General features: G+C 35.3%; 1 protein-coding gene across 36 annotated transcripts in view; it reads right to left on the reverse strand.

The window, feature by feature from the left end:
- LOC114255965 (putative mitochondrial protein AtMg00810) overlaps positions 1–19,049 on the reverse strand; it is a 37,116-nt gene extending 18,067 nt beyond the window's left edge. For 2 of the 36 annotated variants that reach the window (XM_082893066.1, XM_082893061.1), the window contains exons 1-4: positions 15,768–19,049; positions 11,369–11,441; positions 1,171–1,247; positions 61–120 (exon numbers count right to left, since the gene is read on the reverse strand). The gene's annotated coding sequence lies outside the window, so the exon portion shown is untranslated. Of the gene's footprint in view, positions 1–60; positions 121–345; positions 392–526; positions 863–1,170; positions 1,248–9,140; positions 9,215–9,356; positions 10,277–10,335; positions 10,540–10,562; positions 10,623–11,364; positions 11,442–13,224; positions 13,250–13,364; positions 13,579–15,767 lie in introns of those variants that run through there. The other 34 variants (XM_082892948.1, XM_082892954.1, XM_082892889.1 and 31 more) reach the window with 34 other exon arrangements.
- Positions 19,050–19,337: the final 288 nt, after the last annotated feature.

Here is a 19,337-nt window from a genome sequence, read left to right on the forward strand (position 1 = left end):
TATTTCATATGAAAAACAATTAGTCATTGTAATATGTGGTCTAAATATCACCAAACGCACCTTAATATGGTCAGCATTTGTCATGGGAAAGTCATTGATCCCCAAAGGACACATAAAGGACTACAGCAAAGAGCAAAAAATGTCAGATTTAATACATGGTTCTCCAACAACTGGAAGAATGGGAAAGAATAACACATGCACACAGATTATCAAAGAGAATTGGCAATCAAGCCAAGAAAAAAAAAAAAAAAAAGTTTTCTGATATCCCAGGTATTGAGCAACATTGTAGCAACAAGTAGTACATTAAATGAAAGGGAAAGAAAAAGAATACGGATAATTCCCTACCTATAAACCAAGAACACCGGCGTTGATCGTACTAAAAGAGCTAGCACTACAAATAATTGGCAAAGAGTAAGAAGAGAAGTATTTAAATGTTCTTTTATATGAGAAGTTATGTGTGAGCTATCAACTCGATCCACTCAAATAATTGGCAGAATAGTACAATGATTAATTTGACTAAATACACCTTTGATTAGTTATTTGTGATGCAAACACCTTCCAATATGGGTTGTCAGGAGGTTTCGCTTATAGAAACCAGATTGGATCCTCAAAATGTGCCGCTGCTCTCTGTCTCTCTGTCTCTCTCTCCATAAAGGGCAGCAACATAATAATTTATTTTTGTAAATTGTAACCAATATCATCATTATGAATGGAGTTGAGTAAATGATACGAGCTCTTTTGGTAGGATTTTTTCTTTCTTATTTTGGCAGGATATGAGTTGTTTTTGGTGGGAGATTAATCACGTCAAAAAGAATCCATCACTGCCTGTAGTTGATACAATTCTTCTGCAGAAAAACAGAATCTGAAACTTTATTAGACATCTCGTAGAACTATAAATTGCACCATCTTCAAGGTCACTTCACTAAAAGTTTTCATCAATAATAGGCTTTTAAAATCCAACCAAGTCTGATTTTTTAATTGTTCCAAATTTCCTTGTCAAAATTTCTCTTTAAGTGAGTTGAGATAGGCTTATGATGATTATTGCAAGTTTACTATAATGATTTTTAAAATGAAAATTGAAGAGCTAAACAGAAAGATATAAACATGCTTTTAACTTTAAGCAGCCTCCATGGTAAAAAATGAAAAACTAATGGTGCTAGCCATCCATACCTTAAGTTCAAAAGCTTCTTTGGCAACTGTGGATGGAAAACTATTAAGAGGCATGTCAACCAATGTTGTTAACCCACCTGTATAAATGAAGTTAATTAAGTAATTAGTTACATGTTGCCAATAAAAGTTTGATTTACAAAGTCAATAACCAAATATAATTAGATACAACAAAGAAATGAAATATTATTTCTATATATATAAGGTAACCAATAGGGTTACGAATTATTATAGAATGAGACATGTACTCAAAAGGTTTTTAAAGCATTAGCTTCTGAGAAATCTATGAACTCTTCTCTAAAAGATGATCAAAGCAAGACAAGATATAAAGGACCAAGATCTACAAACTGTAGTTTTAGAGAAGAAAAAGAGTTCAGGAATGAGTTAGACTTCATTCCCTTTTATATTGATAATTCTGAGCAATTACAGGAGTGCCATAAGGCATAATTCTAAGCAATCAATCAAGAGAATAAATAAGAATACAATCAATTATTTCCTATTCTAACACTCCCCCTCAAGTTGGTGCAAAGATATCTTTCATGCCCAGCTTGTTGAGAATGCCATGAAAGGATTTGCTTCCTAGTCCCTTGGTGAGAATATCAATTAGTTGGTCCCCAGTCTTCACAAATGGAATACATAGGGTGCCACTAGTAAGTTTTTTCTTGATAAAGTGCCTATCAAGCTCCACATGCTTAGTTCTATCATGCTAAACTGGATTATGAACTATGTTGATTGCAGCCTTCTTGTCACAGTATAGTCGCATGGAGTTAGTCTAATGAATTCCCAAGTCTCCCAACAATAGTTTAATCCATAGTAACTCACATACACCCTGAGCCATAGCCCTGAATTCTGCCTCAGCACTAGATCGAGCAATCACATTCTGTTTCTTACTTCGCCGTGTGACTAGATTGCCACCAACAAATGTGCAGTATCCAAAAGTTGATTGTCTGTCAGTGACTGATACTACCCAATCTGCATCAGTAAATGCCTCCACACTGAGATGGCCATGTTTTGAGAAGTAGAGACCCTTTCCAGGAGAAGATTTCAGGTATCTCAGGATTCTCATAACTACCTCTAAGTGGGAAGTTCTAGGAGTATGCATAAATTGGCTCACCATGCTCACAGCAATGGCAATGTCTAGACGTGAGTGGGATAAGTATATGAACTTACCCACTAGTCTCTGGTATCTCCCCTTGTTCACTGGCTCTCCCTCTTGATCCTCACTGAGTTTCTGGCCTGGTTCTAGAGGTGTATCACATGGTCTACCTCCAAACAGTCCAGTTTCCTTTAGCAAATCAAGCACATACTTTCTCTGACATATAAAGATGCCATCCTTGCTCTTAGCTACTTCAATACCTAAGAAATACTTCAAACTACTGAAGTCTTTGATTTCAAACTACCCAAGTCTTTGATTTCAAACTCCTTGGCTAAGTATTCCTTCAACCGAGGGATCTCCTCAACGTCATTCCCTATCAAAACAATAGCATCAACATAAACAATGAGAGTTGTGGTCTTACCATGTGAGGAGTGTTTCACAAACAAGGTCTGATCAGCTTGACTCTGCTTGAACCCATATTTCAGCATAGCTTGAGCAAACCTTTCAAAATAAGCCCTAGGGGACTGCTTTAGTCCATAAAGCGACTTTCGGAGCCTGCGTACTTTACCTTTGGACTTAGCATCTGCAAAACCAAGAGGAATATCCATATAGACCTCTTCTGCTAGGTCTCCATAAAGGAAGGCATTCTTCACATGAAACTGATGAAGTGACCAATCCAAATATGCAGCAAGAGAGAGTAAGATTCTCATAGAGTTCATCTTAGCAACCGATGCAAATGTCTCCTGGTAATCTACTCCATAAATTTGAGTGAAGCCTTTAGCAACCAATCTTACTTTGTACCGTTCTATGGAACCATCTGCTTTGTGTTTTACCGTGTACACCCACTTACACCCAACTGGTTTTTTTCCTCTATAACTCTACTAACTCCCAAGTGCCACTTTTGTTGACAGCTTTCATTTCTTCCATCATGGCATGTTTCCATTTAGGAATAGAGAGAGCATCCTGAAAAGTGGTAGATAGACTCACAGAAGATACTTTAGATAGAAAGGCTTTATATGAGGAAGACAGATTAAAATAAGAGACATGATTAGTAATAAGATGCTGAGTACATGACCTAACTCCCTTCCTATTAGCAATAGGAACATCAAGATCAGGAACACCAAGAATAGGAGTACTAAATTAGAATTACTTGGACTCTTAGGAGATGAGGTTGACTCTGAACACTCATCCGGAGAAGAAGTTGGCAGTAGTGGAGGGAGAGTAAGCTCTTGTATCTAAGTGACTTGCTGTCTATCCTTGTCCCTAATATAAACTTTGCCTGCTTCCTTGTCCTCAACAACTGCTGGCTCATCATCCTCTATCTGTTCAACCACTGGTGGAAGAGAAACAAGTGGAAAAAGAATCTCTTCACACCAAGGCTCCCCCTGAAGAGATGACTGGGATACCGGGAAAGGCGGAAAGTAAGGCTGAGACTCAAAGAACGTGACATCAATGGAGACAAACCATTTGCGAGTGGGATGGTGATAACACTTATAACCCTTTTGGGTGGCAGAATAACCCAAAAAACACACTTAAGTGACCTAGGATCCAATTTACCACGAGTAGGAGAATGATTATGGATAAAGCAAACACAGCCGAAGATCTTAGGAGAAATGGAGAACCCAAAAGAGATAGACCCGAACAAAACTTGAAAAGGTGTTTGTTTTTGAAGGACTTGGGTAAAAGACGATTAATCAAATAAGCAGCAGTGAGAACCGCTTCCCCCACGCATCTCAAAGGATAGACAATGGGCAACATCAAGGAGATGGCAATTTTTGTGTTCCGCAGTAACATTTTGTTGAGGGGTATTAGTGCATGAAGTCTGGTGAATAATACCATGTGTGGCGAAGTAATTGACAAGACCAGAGCCAATATATTCCCCCCCATTATCCGAACGTAGAATTTTGACAACCGTCCCAAACTGAGTACAAACCATTTTATGAAAGTTTTGAAACACAAAAAAAATATCACTTTTATCTTTCATCAAATAGACCTAAGTGGCCTTAGAACAATCATCTATGAAGGTAACAAACCATTTTTGACCAGTTAAAGACACAAAACGGGATGGATCCCATACATCAGAATGAATCAAAGAAAAGAGAACTAAACTTTTATTAATAGAAGAAGCAAAAGAGGCTCTGTGTTATTTTCCAAGTTGACAAGACTCACATTGAAAATCTGACACATTATTTTTCTCCAAAACAGAGAAAAATAAATGCTTAAGTAATAAAAAAGAGGGATGTCCTAAGTGATGGTGCCACAGCCAAATGTCTTCCTTGGTGGATGATAACTAAATAGATTAATGAGCCAGTTTGTCCATCTGATCTAGAATGTAGAGCCCATGTTCCTCTCTACCACTGTTGATTTTCTTCCTCGTGATAAGGTCTGGAAAAAGACAATGATCAGGAAAAAATGTCACGTTACAATTTAAGTAACGGGTGATATGACTCAAAGATGAAAGATTAACACTGAAATTGAGAACATGAAGGACAGAAGACAAAGGAAAGGAAGAAGTGACATGAATTAAACATTTTCCTAACACAAAGGAAATGGTACCATCAGCAAAACGCACTTTTTCCTGACCTGAGGAGGGGTTATACTCTAAAAATAAATTAGAGGAGCCAGACATATGATCGGAAACATTGGAATCAATAATCCATGGTACAGTCGTATGAGATAGCAATGCACATGGGGAGGAAGCCAAGTTACCTGAATTGGCAAAGGAAGAAGAGAGTGCACCTATAGCAGAAATGGAGGCTCGACGATCTAGCAAGTGGCAAAGAGCAATCTCAAAATCCGAGGTAGATAACCCCGAAACATCAACAGCGGAGGAGACAACTGGAGATAAAGATGGTGGTTCAATAATGTCTGAAAAATGGACTCGTGCATTGGCCCCGCGGCCTCTAGTACCAAACTGACCCCCTCGAGTACTAGGACGGTCCACCAGAGGGAGTGCCATGCAGCTTCCAACTAGTCTCTCGTGTGTGGTGAGGTCGACGACAGTAGTCACAGTAAAGATTATCCTTCTCAAAGGAAGGACGAGAACCACGAGTCACACAGTCGCCATCGCGAGAGGGTGCGGAAACCAAGGCCGAGCGATCAATAGTAATAAAAGGAAGCATCACAGAACGGCAACTCTCCTCATTTTGCACAAAAACAAAGGCTTCCTGGAGAGAAGGACGCACATCTATGCCAAGTACTCTGTCTCAAACCGGATCATACTCCACATTTAGGCCTTCCAAGAACTTGAAGACCAGCTTTTGCGCCACAAACTTCCGGTAACTAGCAGAATCAATGGGACAGACAGGCTTGTAATTCTGAAGGTGATCAAGCCGCTTCCACCCATTGCTAAGGAAGATAAACTACTGAAGGATAGTCTTCTCACCTTGTACCATCCATTCAATAGAGCGACATAACTCGAAAGCCTGTGAAAAGTTCCCCTTCCTGGAGTAAGTAGTTGCTACGGCCTCCCAAATATCCTGGGCAGTGTCCATAGACAAGTAGCTCTCTCTAATCTCCGGAACCATAAAATGGATCAACCAGCCCATAATCAGAGAATTAGTGATCTCCCACTGGTCATAATGAGAGTCGGTGATACTGGGTGCCTAAACCCGCCTATTAACATATCCCATCTTCCCATTGCTCTTCAAGAAAATAGTCAGAGTCTGCGACTACGCTAGATAATTCTGACCATTGAATAGAGATGTGGTGATTCTAAGGCCAGGGCGGAGGGTATCAGTTATAGTAGAAGGGTTTGCCATGGAACACTACTAACTACTCCTCAACCACAATGCCAATCACAAACCTAGAAGATGAGAGTGGAGGGACAAGCACAATAGTAACTAGAAACTCATAAAGAAGTAAGAAACATTTTTTTTTTTTTTTTATGTAACTAATGAACCATTACAAGTCAAGAGGAAGAGAGAAGAACACACTGACTATTCAATCGAGAGAGAGTCGATGGCAGCCTAGGAGATGCAGACAGAAGCCAAGGAAGCCAGAGGGATTGTCGACAGGCCCCCTAGTGGACTGAGGATGGCTTGGATGGACTGTGGGATGACAGACGATGGCCTGGGTGAGAGGCTACTGTGGCCAACTGGGCTTCTGGGGAAGAAAGAGCTGCCAGCAAACAAGAAGAAGGTATGGGCTAGGGTTTAGGCTCTGATACCATGTAGTTTTAGAGAAGAGAGAGTTAGGGAATGAGTTAGACTACATTCCCTTTTATATTGATAATTCTGAGCAATTACAGGAGTGCCAGAAGGCATAATTATGAGCAATCAATCAAGAGAATAAATAAGATTACAATCAATTATTTCCTATTCTAACACAAACTAGCGGTAGCCGCTCTAGTCCCTGAAAGAAATCCTTGCCATTCTGTTCTTCTAGGGTCATCGAGATGTTCATGCCTACCATGAAGGTAACTTGTGAATATCATATCAAAGAGAATTTAAAAGCCTGAAAATTACTTTGATCAATGATCCTCACATAAGTTTTTCAGCAAATACATGAATCAAGTGAACGGGAATCCAATATCACTAGAGAACAATGATGTCATCTAGGAAAATTCGACATTCCAAGAAAAATTGTGAATGAGACCACCAATATAATGCAAGAGAAAATTTTACTACAGAGAATGAGTGTTCAAAATAAAAGATGGGTTTTGATTGTTTACTAAACAAATTAAAAATAGTAACAACCATGGCAAGTAAACATTCTTTATAAAAATAAAGCAAAGCTTTCTAAAGCTACACCAAGGCCATAGCAGCCATTCCAGAAAGACCAAAACTAACTGAAAATGATCAAACCAAAAGCATAATGTAGCCAGCAAACAGAGCAAGAGAAAAGGCACATAGGGTAAAAATTGACTTATAACATTGTCCAATTATTTCAAGATGATATACAGCATCTTGGACGTGGACTAATGGGAATTTGTGCTCCAATTCAACATTCTAGTGTAAGTTGTAGAAATGTTTTTAGTTTAATTTTTAGCCAAAGCCTTTTGGATTCCATTTTAAAATAGTATTTTGTATGCATTGAACGTTGAAAGCATATGGCTTTTTTTGAAATGTGCCTTCTGGATTTTTTGAAATCTCCAAGCAGTCAATGTTGTATGCTACATTCTAATCGTGCTTTATTTATATATTTTGTTATATCTATCTTTCTAGAGAAAAAAAAAAAGGCATAAATTGTAGTGCAAGTTACTTTTTAAGAAGAAAACAAATTGATAGGTACTATTGTTCCCGTTTACTTCTTGAAGGTGAACATATAATTTTTTCCTTAGCTGCTATGTTTGTTGTAATCTTCTTCACTTTGGTATAGTTTTCTCTCTCGCAATTGAAGGTTGTTCATTGTGGCTTGCCATACGTAAGTGTTCCATGGGAGCTAATTTTAATTTATTATTATTTTTTTTTATTTAAATGGATGGCTTTTCTAAGCTAATATTTGGTTTAAAATTTGTATGGGTGCTTTAAGTTTTCCATTGTCCCATGTCTCCATGTTGATGCTAGAGATAAGAATGTCATAGTACCACTTGACATAAACAAACACACACCAACCCCAGTATTTTTGTTCAAGAGTTGTATGGTTATTCTAGATTGCATGTGTGCACACATACTAGCACGGTGGGTAAGTTCAAGGTTAGGTGGGTGTGTGATTTGGGACTTTCTCTTGCCAAAGTACTCCTGGCTTTTGCCAACTCAAATGACTATGAATGGAAACAAAAAAATGTCCTCCTAAGATTCAATTAGGAAACTTGACTCGGGCAAATATGTTTATTCAATAAAAGAATTACCCAGGAAACAATAAGCCTACTAGAAATTGGAAATTATAAACATATCTTATGAACTATTGCTAGATTGGTCCTATATGTTTGCTTTGTTCAGTATTAGCCGAGAAAAAGGGAATGTGAACTATAATTGCAGCTTCCTATTTTTAATAAATATAATTTTTTTTATTATTTAAATTAGTAAGCTTTTGAAAGAACTTATGTATTCCCTTTAAAATCTACTTTCGAATATTACATAAACAAATCCCCCAAAACTAACACCGGGCATTCCTTATTAAAGATTTCCATCAAACTAGAAAGGAGATAAACATTACTCATTACATTACTCAAGTCACCAGTGGACACAAGGAGTGGCTAGGGGCACCATGGCCCCTGTGATCCTTTCAAAGAACATAATTAAGTATATGCACTAGCTGCCATGTACTAACTCACATCTTCATTTTTTGTTGTCTTGTGTCATAGGTCCTCAATTTCTTATTCTTCCACTACAAGCAAAGATATAATTTTTTTTAGTTCCATGAATTACTAGCGGGTGTGCATTTTACTCTTTTATACTAGTTCGCGTGGGGGTCACGACATTGTTAGCGTCAATAATTGAAATGTACATGTAAAATATGAGATGTCCCAAGGGGAGACAGAGAATAACATTAGAGGGACATACTCATTTGTTCATCCAAATCACAGAGAAAAATTCTTAACCCCGATAATTTGTCTCAATGATCAATTACACCCCTAGACTTTGAATAATGTCAATTTTATCCCTATACTCTTTGAAATCGTATCAATTTAGCCCCTACCGTCAAATTTGAAATGGAAAAAGTTAAAAATTACATTTTGACCCCAATTTCAAAAGAAAGATGCAAACTCACCCTCTTCTACTCAAATCCACCATCTCCTGAAACCCTCTCCAAATCCAAACCCCAAAACCCCTTCTTCTTCAACCTCTCTCATCCTTCTCTGTTCTAGTATTTTATACTCACTTTCACACACACACACACACACATATATATATATATATAGAGAGAGAGAGAGAGAAAGAAAGGAGGATAGAGAAGATGAAAGGAGAATATGTAGAGGAAAATGATCCCACACCTCCGATGAAACCAACAGTCCCACCACCGCCACCATGCAATCACTTGTGAAAAGATTCGCATCCTCACATTCAACTAAAATTTGATAACAAAGTAATAATAATGATAAATAACCATTGAACTTCCTATCTATAAACATCAAAATTCATATCATACAACTCAAAATAATATGCAAATGTGTTAAGTAGATATCGAAAAAAAAACTAAAAACCCTCACCAGAAATCCTATCACTGAGACCGAGCACTCGACACAATTCAATAACTTGCTGATACCTTGCAGCAATGGCAACAAAATCAATATGTTCCTCTATGTGGGTGTTTGGGAAGTTGTTATTTGAGTAGGGTATTTTAGTTTTTGGCTATTTTAGAAGACTAAAATTTTTGTGTTTGGGAAGATGATTAGATTCAACTGTGTTTCCCCAACCTTGAATTCACATTAAGAAAGAAATTATTTTGGAAAAATTTCTTGTAATGCACCGAAAATGTGGTAAAATTTTAATCTGTCTTTTAAAAGTTTAAACTTTGTAAAGAGAAGTGTAATTTAATCTTTATCCACTTGCAGGGGAAAAAAAAGTGTTTGGATTGAAAAACAGATCTAAGAGTTACGTGAAATCTTTCTTGCAGTTTGCAAAGTCACTCTGACTTTCACATTTTCTTCAGTTGTCAATAGATAGTAAAACTACCACTTACCCATCAACGACAAATCAAAACATTTGATAGGACCTAGGCATGTAGTTTGAAGTCTATGTGACAAATGCAATTATGCTGGCTTCACTTGGGAAAACACTTTGAAAGAAGGAAGTGGTCCAGAAAAGGAGTTTCACACAGAAATCCACTCTTTTTTGTTTTATTTTATTTTAAAAAAAAAAATTTAATTAATTTACAAAAGTCCATATGTAGAGGCCACCAATCTATTTTGCCTGTGGACCAAGACAACAATAAGTGGAGAGGCTGGTGAATTGAAAACAATTTAATTTTTAATTTTCCAAAAATAAAAAATCCAATAATTTGCATGTGCATTTTTTCTTTTCTTTTTTCTATTGCATTTCAGAAAGTATGTATGATGAGGGACGTATTCAATCCAACAATAAGAGAAAAAAAATAGAATCTATCCTGCTACTTGGATACGGACAGCATGAAAAGGAGACTCTTTGAAGCAGATATACTAAGAATTATTGTAGTACTTGATAACTAACCTTTGGGAGCCAGCAACTTTGTACTTATGAACAGGAAGAACATTTATCTCTTCCTCAGTCATTGAAGAAACTGTGGGAACATTACCAGAATCCAGTGCTCTTAAAGTTTGATAATTTGAGTTTAGCAAACAAATGGCTTTTAAAAACCTGATTTAGTTTACCTAAATGAAGTTTTTATGCTTCCGGGAAAAGAAAAAAAAAAGGAGAACTAAAATTGTGTACATCACCTCCTTTGTATCATTTTTCAGTTCATTTGTTGTTGAATCTTCGAGCCAGACCATAGTGAACTTCAGAAAATCAAAATAGTTAAAATTTAGATTTAGTTTACATGTGGTTTTAAAATTGATTAGAATTTGAGTAGTTGAATTTTTTAAGATTGATTCGAGTATCTGCAATTTTTAAGATTTGAATTTGAATTTAATTTTAAGAATTCATGGTAGACACACAAACATTTAAATTAGATCAGATTCCCTCAAGTTCCACAACTTTAGTATTTATTATTAGCAAGCGTCGCTTGTGTTGTCAATATTATTCGATTTTGTTTCATGGACCTCCAATATAATTATATCTGTCATTCCTAATCGAAAAAACATTTAGTGAATAACTGAACAATGTGTTGACAATCATACACAAACATCTAAATTACATTCTCCACAAGTTAAAAGCAGTTTGGAATACTACACCGATCATTTGTATTGTCTAAAATATCATACATTATTCCTAATCCAAAACCAGTTCAGCTAATACAAGAGCAACGTGTTTTCCAATCACACATAAACATCTAGAAACCAGCTTAGTAAAACAATCACTTTTGTTTCCTTGAGTTGGGAAAATTTTGCAAAGCAAATAAAGAGAAACATAAAGAATGTAAAGGCAGTCTGAAGTATATCATTTTTCTTTTTTCTTCATTTTTTCAGGCATATTGACAAATATGTGGTATGCATGTAGTGCACATAAATACAAAAGAAAATAGGAACATGGAAATTAGGATATCATACAAGACAAATAAGTGTGGAGGTAGGCACGTACATACCAGAATTTGCAGTCATGAGAGAAGCGCATTACAATATCAAGTTGAATGCAGGGATAAACATCAGACAGTGATGCTGAAAAATGAAGACAAGGATAAATACACGAAAGCAATTTGAGAGAAATAAAGAAACAAAAAATCTAAAATTAGAATTAACAAAAACCTTGACTTTTGATTTTGTCATATTAAGGTAGTGTTTGGAAGAGTTTTGGAAATATGATTTGAGAATAGAGTTTCATTTTGAGTTTGTGTATTTTGAAATTATGATTCGAGTGTAGAAAATTTGTTTAGTTATGAGTTTGAAAAGAGTTTTAAATTGAGTGGGGAATTTTTGGTGTGACATATGATATCTGATACAAAAACTTACAACTTATAACCAAACATACAACTCAAAAATCTATTAAAAGCTCATAAATTTTTTTAAAAAATTCCAAAAATATTGTTTTATTAAAAAAAAAATTTATAAAAAAAAGTGCCAATTGCAACCAAAAAAAAACTTGTCCTGTTCCACTTTACGGTCGGACGACTAGTTTACCCAAATTTCAAAAAAAAAAAAAAAAATCCCACCTAACGCAGTTTTCTTTTTGTTGAGGAAATATAAATTGAAAAATGTATCCAAACATGGCATTGGAATGTAGGGGTGGAATTATAGTTTGAAAATCTATCCAAACACAGCCTAAGTGTCTCCCTTATTAATTCAGGAGGAGATAAATACACATGAGAAGTAAAATCTAATCAATTCCAAAATATAGCAAGAGAGGCTGATATTTGGCATAATATAAAAGGCACACCACCCCTCTAATCCACAATGGATGCAATCCAAACAAAAGAATAGATTCAATTTGTAGAAGACAATCAAAGTGACTCATTGTGGGATACAAAATGTTTGCATACATGAATTTAGATATCTGGTTGAATTCTTCAAATATCTCATCAACTTCATATGTAATCTCTCCTCTTTAACAAATCTGGGGTCCAAAGACTAGTAGGTTCGGTCTATAATAGGTGATTTCAGGGGCACCCACAAATCCAGTTTTACTATAATCAAATATTTGGGTTAGGATTAGATGTTTTGAATCTGATTTTCAACTTTAGAATTCTAAACTTTTCCCGGGTTTATTGAATTTTGGTTTGAGTTTTGAAACTTATTACGGATGTAAAGTAGTAGGGAGATAGATGTTCAGATTGAAGTTTTGTGGGAGATTATGTTGTGAACATAACTGGTACATTTTAAGATGCAAGAGGATTATTCTGAAACTTGCATACAGAAATTGTTGTATATGTCTCCACTCTAGAGGCATCAAATATCACCCTATAGCCTTTTATTTCATTACTTGAGTTTGTTATCTATCCAGAAGAGTTTGAGATATCTTCCTCTCTTTTGATATTCACATCTACCCTTCTTCTAAAGGTTTGGTCCTTTTCACCAACGATCCTTGATATAGTAAGTGGCGATCAGAGGATCATGGTTGTGGTGGAAAATCCCAGTTTGTGCTTGATCCAAGCATGCCCAATTGACAAGTATTCAAAAAGAGTGTGCCAATTTCACTCTTTCCATGTCTTGTCCAACTAATTTCCTTACAGGAATAAAGCAGACAATTTTATCTAGAATTTCTGAATATAGTCAAATTTAATAAGGAATCAAAAAGTGTGCTACTTTCTCCTACAAAATAAACAAAATTTGAATTAATTTTTGGCTTTGCTAAACTTGGTTAGGCTTAGTCAGCCATATAGTCAAGCAGATGGAATGCATAATTTGTCTATGCACTAACAAACATCAATCTAATACAGAAACATAGAGATCAGGTATTGACATCTCCATAGAAGACAAAGAAACAGCAAACCAAAAAATTACATACCAAATAGTATGGATTTGCATCTGGTCTGTGAAAGAAAAAAGCATACAGAGTTCAGCCCAAATACAAATTGCAGAATAAAGGAAGATACAACACTCAAACGAACATTCATTGTAAAAAATTGAACAATTTCTTTGATAAACCTGAGAGTAATTTGCAGCAACAAAATTGAACAATTTACACCTCTTAATATCTCACAACTTGAGGAACAAGCTTGGGTGAAAAGCACACTGCCTAATCTGTAGTGGCATAGATCTCGAATTGATGAAGAGCTTGTTGGAGAAGCACCGCATACAGCTCAGCCGGTGTCATTGTAGCTTCCCCAGAAATCTTCAACGAGGGTGATTTCATAATTTTCTGTTTGTTAGATGCACTGTTTAGACTCAAATTTTGTTGCTTTTATAAATAGGTTATAGATGTATGTAGTCTTCTCTGCAGGGGACTATACATACTATGCTGACTATACTATGCTGAGTACTGGCTGGTGTGCTAAAATTTGTTTTTGTTTTAACAAAGCTGTTGGGTAGCTCGAAACGAGCAACCCCGAATGGCTCGAAAGTATGATTTGCCTTTGCTGTCACGCGCTTAGTAAATTAAAAGAAAAGAAACAAACGTATAACAATTTAAAAACAAAACACAAGAGAGAGGAGAGGACAAAGAAAGCGCGGGAAACGAGAGAGCAGAGCTGAGCTGAGCTGCCACAATGAAACATCTTCTCCGACAACCATGACGACAACCGACTTGGGTGTTCGCCGACAACCGACTTAGGTAAGCTGCGACAGTGAAACATCTTCTCCGATGATGACCACTTCTGTTCGAAATCCCTACTACCGTGCATTGGAGATTAGGTAAGTTCCTCTTCTAATTTTTTTTGCATTTGCGATAGGTGCAAATCTATTGATTTTTGTGATGCATTTGATTTGTCTGCAATGGTTCTAGGTTTGTTTTGTTTTTCATTGGTTGTGTGGCCAGTGTTTTTGTAGTAATGCATTCCAGGTGTTTGATGAAAGTCCACATAGAGAGATTGTAATTTTGTTAATGAAAATAGTAAATTCTGATTCTCTTCAAAACTAGTTTATGATCGGATGCATTCCAAGTTTTTGTAGTGATGCATTCAATTGTAGGAATTTATGCTGTGGCCAGTTGATGGTTTATATGGTTTGTAATTTTGTTAATGAAAATAGTGAATTCTGATTCTCTTCAGAACTAGTTTATGATCTAATGCATTCCAAGTTTTTGTAGTGATGTAGTCAGATTACACAAATAATTTCCAAACACGAAAATATTTACTTCATAACACATACTTACATATTTTGATGGGCAAACAAAGAACAAATCCCATGATTTCCATTCTCATTGGTTTGTACAATATACATTGCAGTTGTTCTCCCACAGTCACACATTTTTGGTTTTAATGTAATGTTGCTATTGTTCGTAGAAGAAGAAGCCATATTTAATCTGCAACTAAACAATGAGAATGTAATATGTGGGTGTTTGGGAAGTGGCTATTTTAGAGGCTTTTTAAGCTATTTTAGTGGGTTATTTTAGTTTTTATGTTTGGGAAGTTAGGTTAAATTTTTGGTTGGTTGTTGTATTGAAAAATGTGCTTGAAACGATATTTGAGGTTGAAATGCCAAATTTGTCCCTAATCTTATTTTTTCCAAAATTGATCTGCGGGAGCAAAATGATAATTTAACTGCCTTTGGGATGGCAGTGGTAGCCTGAGCCTACATTGTGTTGGTCATAGTGTAGGCTGTCCGTGCATGACAGCCACTACCTTTTCTTTATTTATTTTTTTTATTTTTAAATCAATGGGTTAGTGTGGCTAATTCGTAACGATCTGCTTGTGTTTTCCACAAAATAGTATTTGAGATTTCTTTTTCTTAAATCCGTATGTTAAGTTTCCATATCTTCCTGATAATCTGAGATGTGCTTGCTTGCTGTTGTCATGTTTGATTGTACTTTCAGACATTGTATCAAATGGACTGCCCAAAACTTGGGTTTGTTTTTGACTTTGTATACAACCAAAGGCAAAAACAAATTCAGCAAGAATACCACATTTATCAGCAAACATTGTTATGGAAAATTTCAGCAGCAAAACAAGATTTAGCAAATAAATTCTTGAGCAAAAACTCAACAGCAAACCAATTTGTAGCAGAAAAACATTATTGGCAAACAATTCAGCGGCAAAACATGATTTTAGCAGCAAACATTCTTGGGGAAAAATTCACCAGCAAACCAATATGTAACAGCAAAAATCATTGGAAAAAAAGCAACAGCAAAAAAAATTAAATATGTGGCAATGAACATCCTACAAGATCATCACCACAATTAATTTGCACATCCCAAGAAGAACTAACTGTACAACCCACACACCAAAATCAAACCACATTTTGACATAAATTAAACTCCATCAAATTCTTCATTCAAACAGCTGAACATATATACATATACATACAATACATCAGAGAGTCAGGCAAAAGCTAAAAACATAAAACCCTAATTTCTTGAATCTTCAAACCCTAGTTTTGTGATGTAAGGTTTACCTGAGATTCGTTTTCAATTGGTCGGTAATCCGGCATGTGACAAGTTTCCGGCACCGAGAGGAGTCAGATGAGCGTAGTCGAACGAGAGGAGCATGAGAGGAGTATCTCGCTGACCACCAAGTCGAAGGAGAATGAGCATTGAGCAAAGAATGAGAACTTTCCAGTGTGGTGTCGGATGAGCGAGGGATGAGAGGGTTTTAGGTTGAGAGGAGTGAGGGGATGAGAGCGATAGAGGTATTAGGTGGAGAGGAGAGAGAACGAGCTCAAACTATGGCTCCTAGAGACGGAGATAGAGAAGTAGCGCGCGAGTTCAAACCTTCAAGCCATTTCGAGCCAAAATATTCGAGCTGTAAATCATTTTTGTTTAGTTTTTTTTGACTATTTTATTATGATAAAATTTTTCAATAATGTTAAGTAGTTCAAAATTTTGTGACTCAAATTGCTCAAATCACTTAAAACGACGTCGTTTTGACAGATTTTGAGTATAAAACGACGTCATTTTGACAGATTTGAGACATTTGAGCCACAAAATTTTGAGCTACCAAACATTTTCCAAATTTTTTATATTTGAAAAGATAGTTAGATTTTTTTATAGTTGGATTTATTGTTTGTAAGAGAAAAAGTGAAATGATTATGGATTTAATGTGACATTTTGTGTTATTAGTTATTTTAACTTATTTTGTTTTTTTGTAAATTTTAACCCAAAATACCAAAAAATAGCCTTTGCTAAACGCCCCTATATATTTCTCTCTCGTGTATGCTCAGAAACAGTAGGTGGACTTCCAGGTAAATATTTATAAAATTAAAATTACATATCACGGTAAAACAAGAGAGAGATACCAAGTGATGGTAAGATGCATGGTTTTGAAAACCGGACCAAACTAGTCGGTTCGACCAGTTGAACCGTCGACTGGTCGGTGTTCTGGTTCGGATATACTCATTAAACCGTTCGAAGCTAAAAATCGGCCTATTTAAAGAGAATTGAAAAAACTGGCAGTTGAACCGCCGGGTCGATGAAATTGAATTTTTTTTTTTATTTCTTCTTTCTTTTCTTTTTTTATTCTTTCTTTCTTTCTTATTTATATATAATATATATATAAGAATATAAGAAAATTTTAATTGGAAACTCTCTTTCAATGGTCTACTCTTGTGAGGAATCCCATTAAAAGCTTGAAATTATTGTGAAAGTCTCTACCTATTTATAAGAAAAAAAATTTATCAAAAAAACTCAAGAAATCCATGTGGGATTCAATCAAATGCATTGGAGGGAATATTAAAATTTTAACATCCCTCCAAAATTTTTGCTCTTCTTTCAATCAAATTATTTGAATTAAAATCATATAAGGGGAATATTGAATATTTGATTTCTTCTTCCAAAATTAAAATTAATAATATCTCAAAATATATTATTATATTTTCAGTAAAAAAAATATTAGGAGAAATATTTAAGATAATTTAATATTTTTAATTTTTTAAATTTATAATTTTATTACTTATATTTTTATTTAAATATAATTTTCATATATTTATTACGTCACAGTTCAATTCTGGTTCAACCTGACGGTTGAACCGGTAACCCGTCCACCTGATCCCTTTTCCGGTTCGCTCACCAGTCCGGTTTTTAAAACATTAGTAAGATGGATGTTGGCAACAACACGAGGGCAATAGTGTATGATTTAAATATTTTACCTATGAAAGTTCTATGTAGGAAAACGGTAAACAGTGTACGATTTAGGTGGCATTTGATAAAATTGAAAATTGAAAATTAAAGACTAAAAATTAAATATTGAAAATTGAATGCTGAATTTTTTGTTTAGTTTTTGACTATTTTACTAGGCTAAAATTTTTGTGTTTAGGAAGATAGTTGGATTTTTTTGTAGTTGAATTTGATATTTGTGAGAGAAAAAGTGAAATGATTATGAGTTTAATGTGACATTTTGTGTTATTAGCTATTTTAACTTATTTTGTTTTTTTTGTAAATTTTAACCCCAAATACCAAAAAATAGCCTTTGCCAAACACCCCCTATATATTTCTCTCTTGTGTATGATCAGAAACAGCGGGTGGACTTCCAAGTAAATATTTATAAAATTAAAATTACACATCACAGTAAAACAAGAGAGAGATACCAAGTGATGGTAAGATAAGAGGGACGTTGGCAACAACACGAGGGCAACAGTGTATGATTTAAATATTTTACCTATGAAGTTATGTATAGGAAAACAGTAAACAGTGTACGATTTAGGTGGTGTTTGATAAAATTGAAAATTAAAGACTAAAAATTGAATATTGAAAATTGAATGTTAAATTTTTTAAGTTGAAAAACTATTTAATAAAAATTTAAGTGGTAAATTAAAAATAAGTTGTTTGATATATGTAAGATAAAATTTGAAATTTATTATTTTTAAATTGTATATTTTGATTTTTATATTATAATGGTGGTGGTGGTGGTGGTGGTGGAGTGGCATGGTGGTGGTGACAGCGGTGGCGTGGTGGTGGTGATGGTGATGATAGGAGTAGTAAAATGATGGTGATACTTATGGTAATAATGACAATGGTGATGGTAACAGTGTGGCGGCGGCGGCGGCATGATGGTGGCAACAGTGGTGGTAGTGATAGTGGTAGCAATGATAAAAGTAGTGACACGAAGATGGTGGTAGTGATAGCAATGGCGGTGGCGTGATAGTGGTGGTGGCAGTAGTGGTAACAGTTTAATATTTATAAATTCCAAGTTAAAATTTTCTAACGTTTTAACCTAGATTTTAACCCTTAATTAATCATGTTATTAAACACCCCTCACCTACCCACGTTTATCTGTAAACACAGATCTGACGGTAGATATTGCAGAAAACGTAAACTTAACTAGGATTAGAAATCAGGGAAAGGAGAGCCAGATACAGAGAAAAATCAAATTACCTGATTTTGGAAACAGGTTGGAATGCAAAGGGGCTGGGGTTGGGGTTAGCGGTGGCGTAATGGTCGTTGTTGGTAAATCAGTGGCGGTGACTTTGGATTCCCAACGGTATGGCGGTGGTGCGGCCGTAAGCAGAACGCGGGGGAAGAGAAGGGATCGGATAAACAGGGAGAGAACGTGAGAGAGGGATCAGAGAAATAAGTCAGTGAGATAAAGGGTTTAGATACAAACACATCAGAGAGAGTGAGGAGGAAAGCGAGAGACCAGAGGTTATCGTATCATATATATATATATATAGGGATGGGGGAACGCACAGCCCAGCAGCAACTGCTGCTCGCCTATACGACCAAACACAAGGCATTGATGCCCTTGCCTGCATTAAATAAAATAAAATAAATAAATAAACAAACTATCCCTCTCCCTTTTCATTTTAAATATTATATTTCTATTATAGATTGTTTTCTATTTAAAATAACAGAATATGTTAGTTTATTATTTTAGAGTCAATTTAATGAATAAAAAATAATAATTAATTTTTAATACGTTTCAATTTTGTGGTAGTTGCGTAATACCAAAAATAAATAAATAATCAGTTTGTTTAGTTTTAATTTTTTTAAAATTGAGTTTTTATTTTTATTTATTTTTATTTTTAATAAAT

Source organism: Camellia sinensis, chromosome 1, assembly GCF_055761805.1.
Source record: "Camellia sinensis isolate YWXY chromosome 1, ASM5576180v1, whole genome shotgun sequence".
In the NCBI taxonomy this organism is placed as follows: domain Eukaryota; kingdom Viridiplantae; phylum Streptophyta; class Magnoliopsida; order Ericales; family Theaceae; genus Camellia; species Camellia sinensis.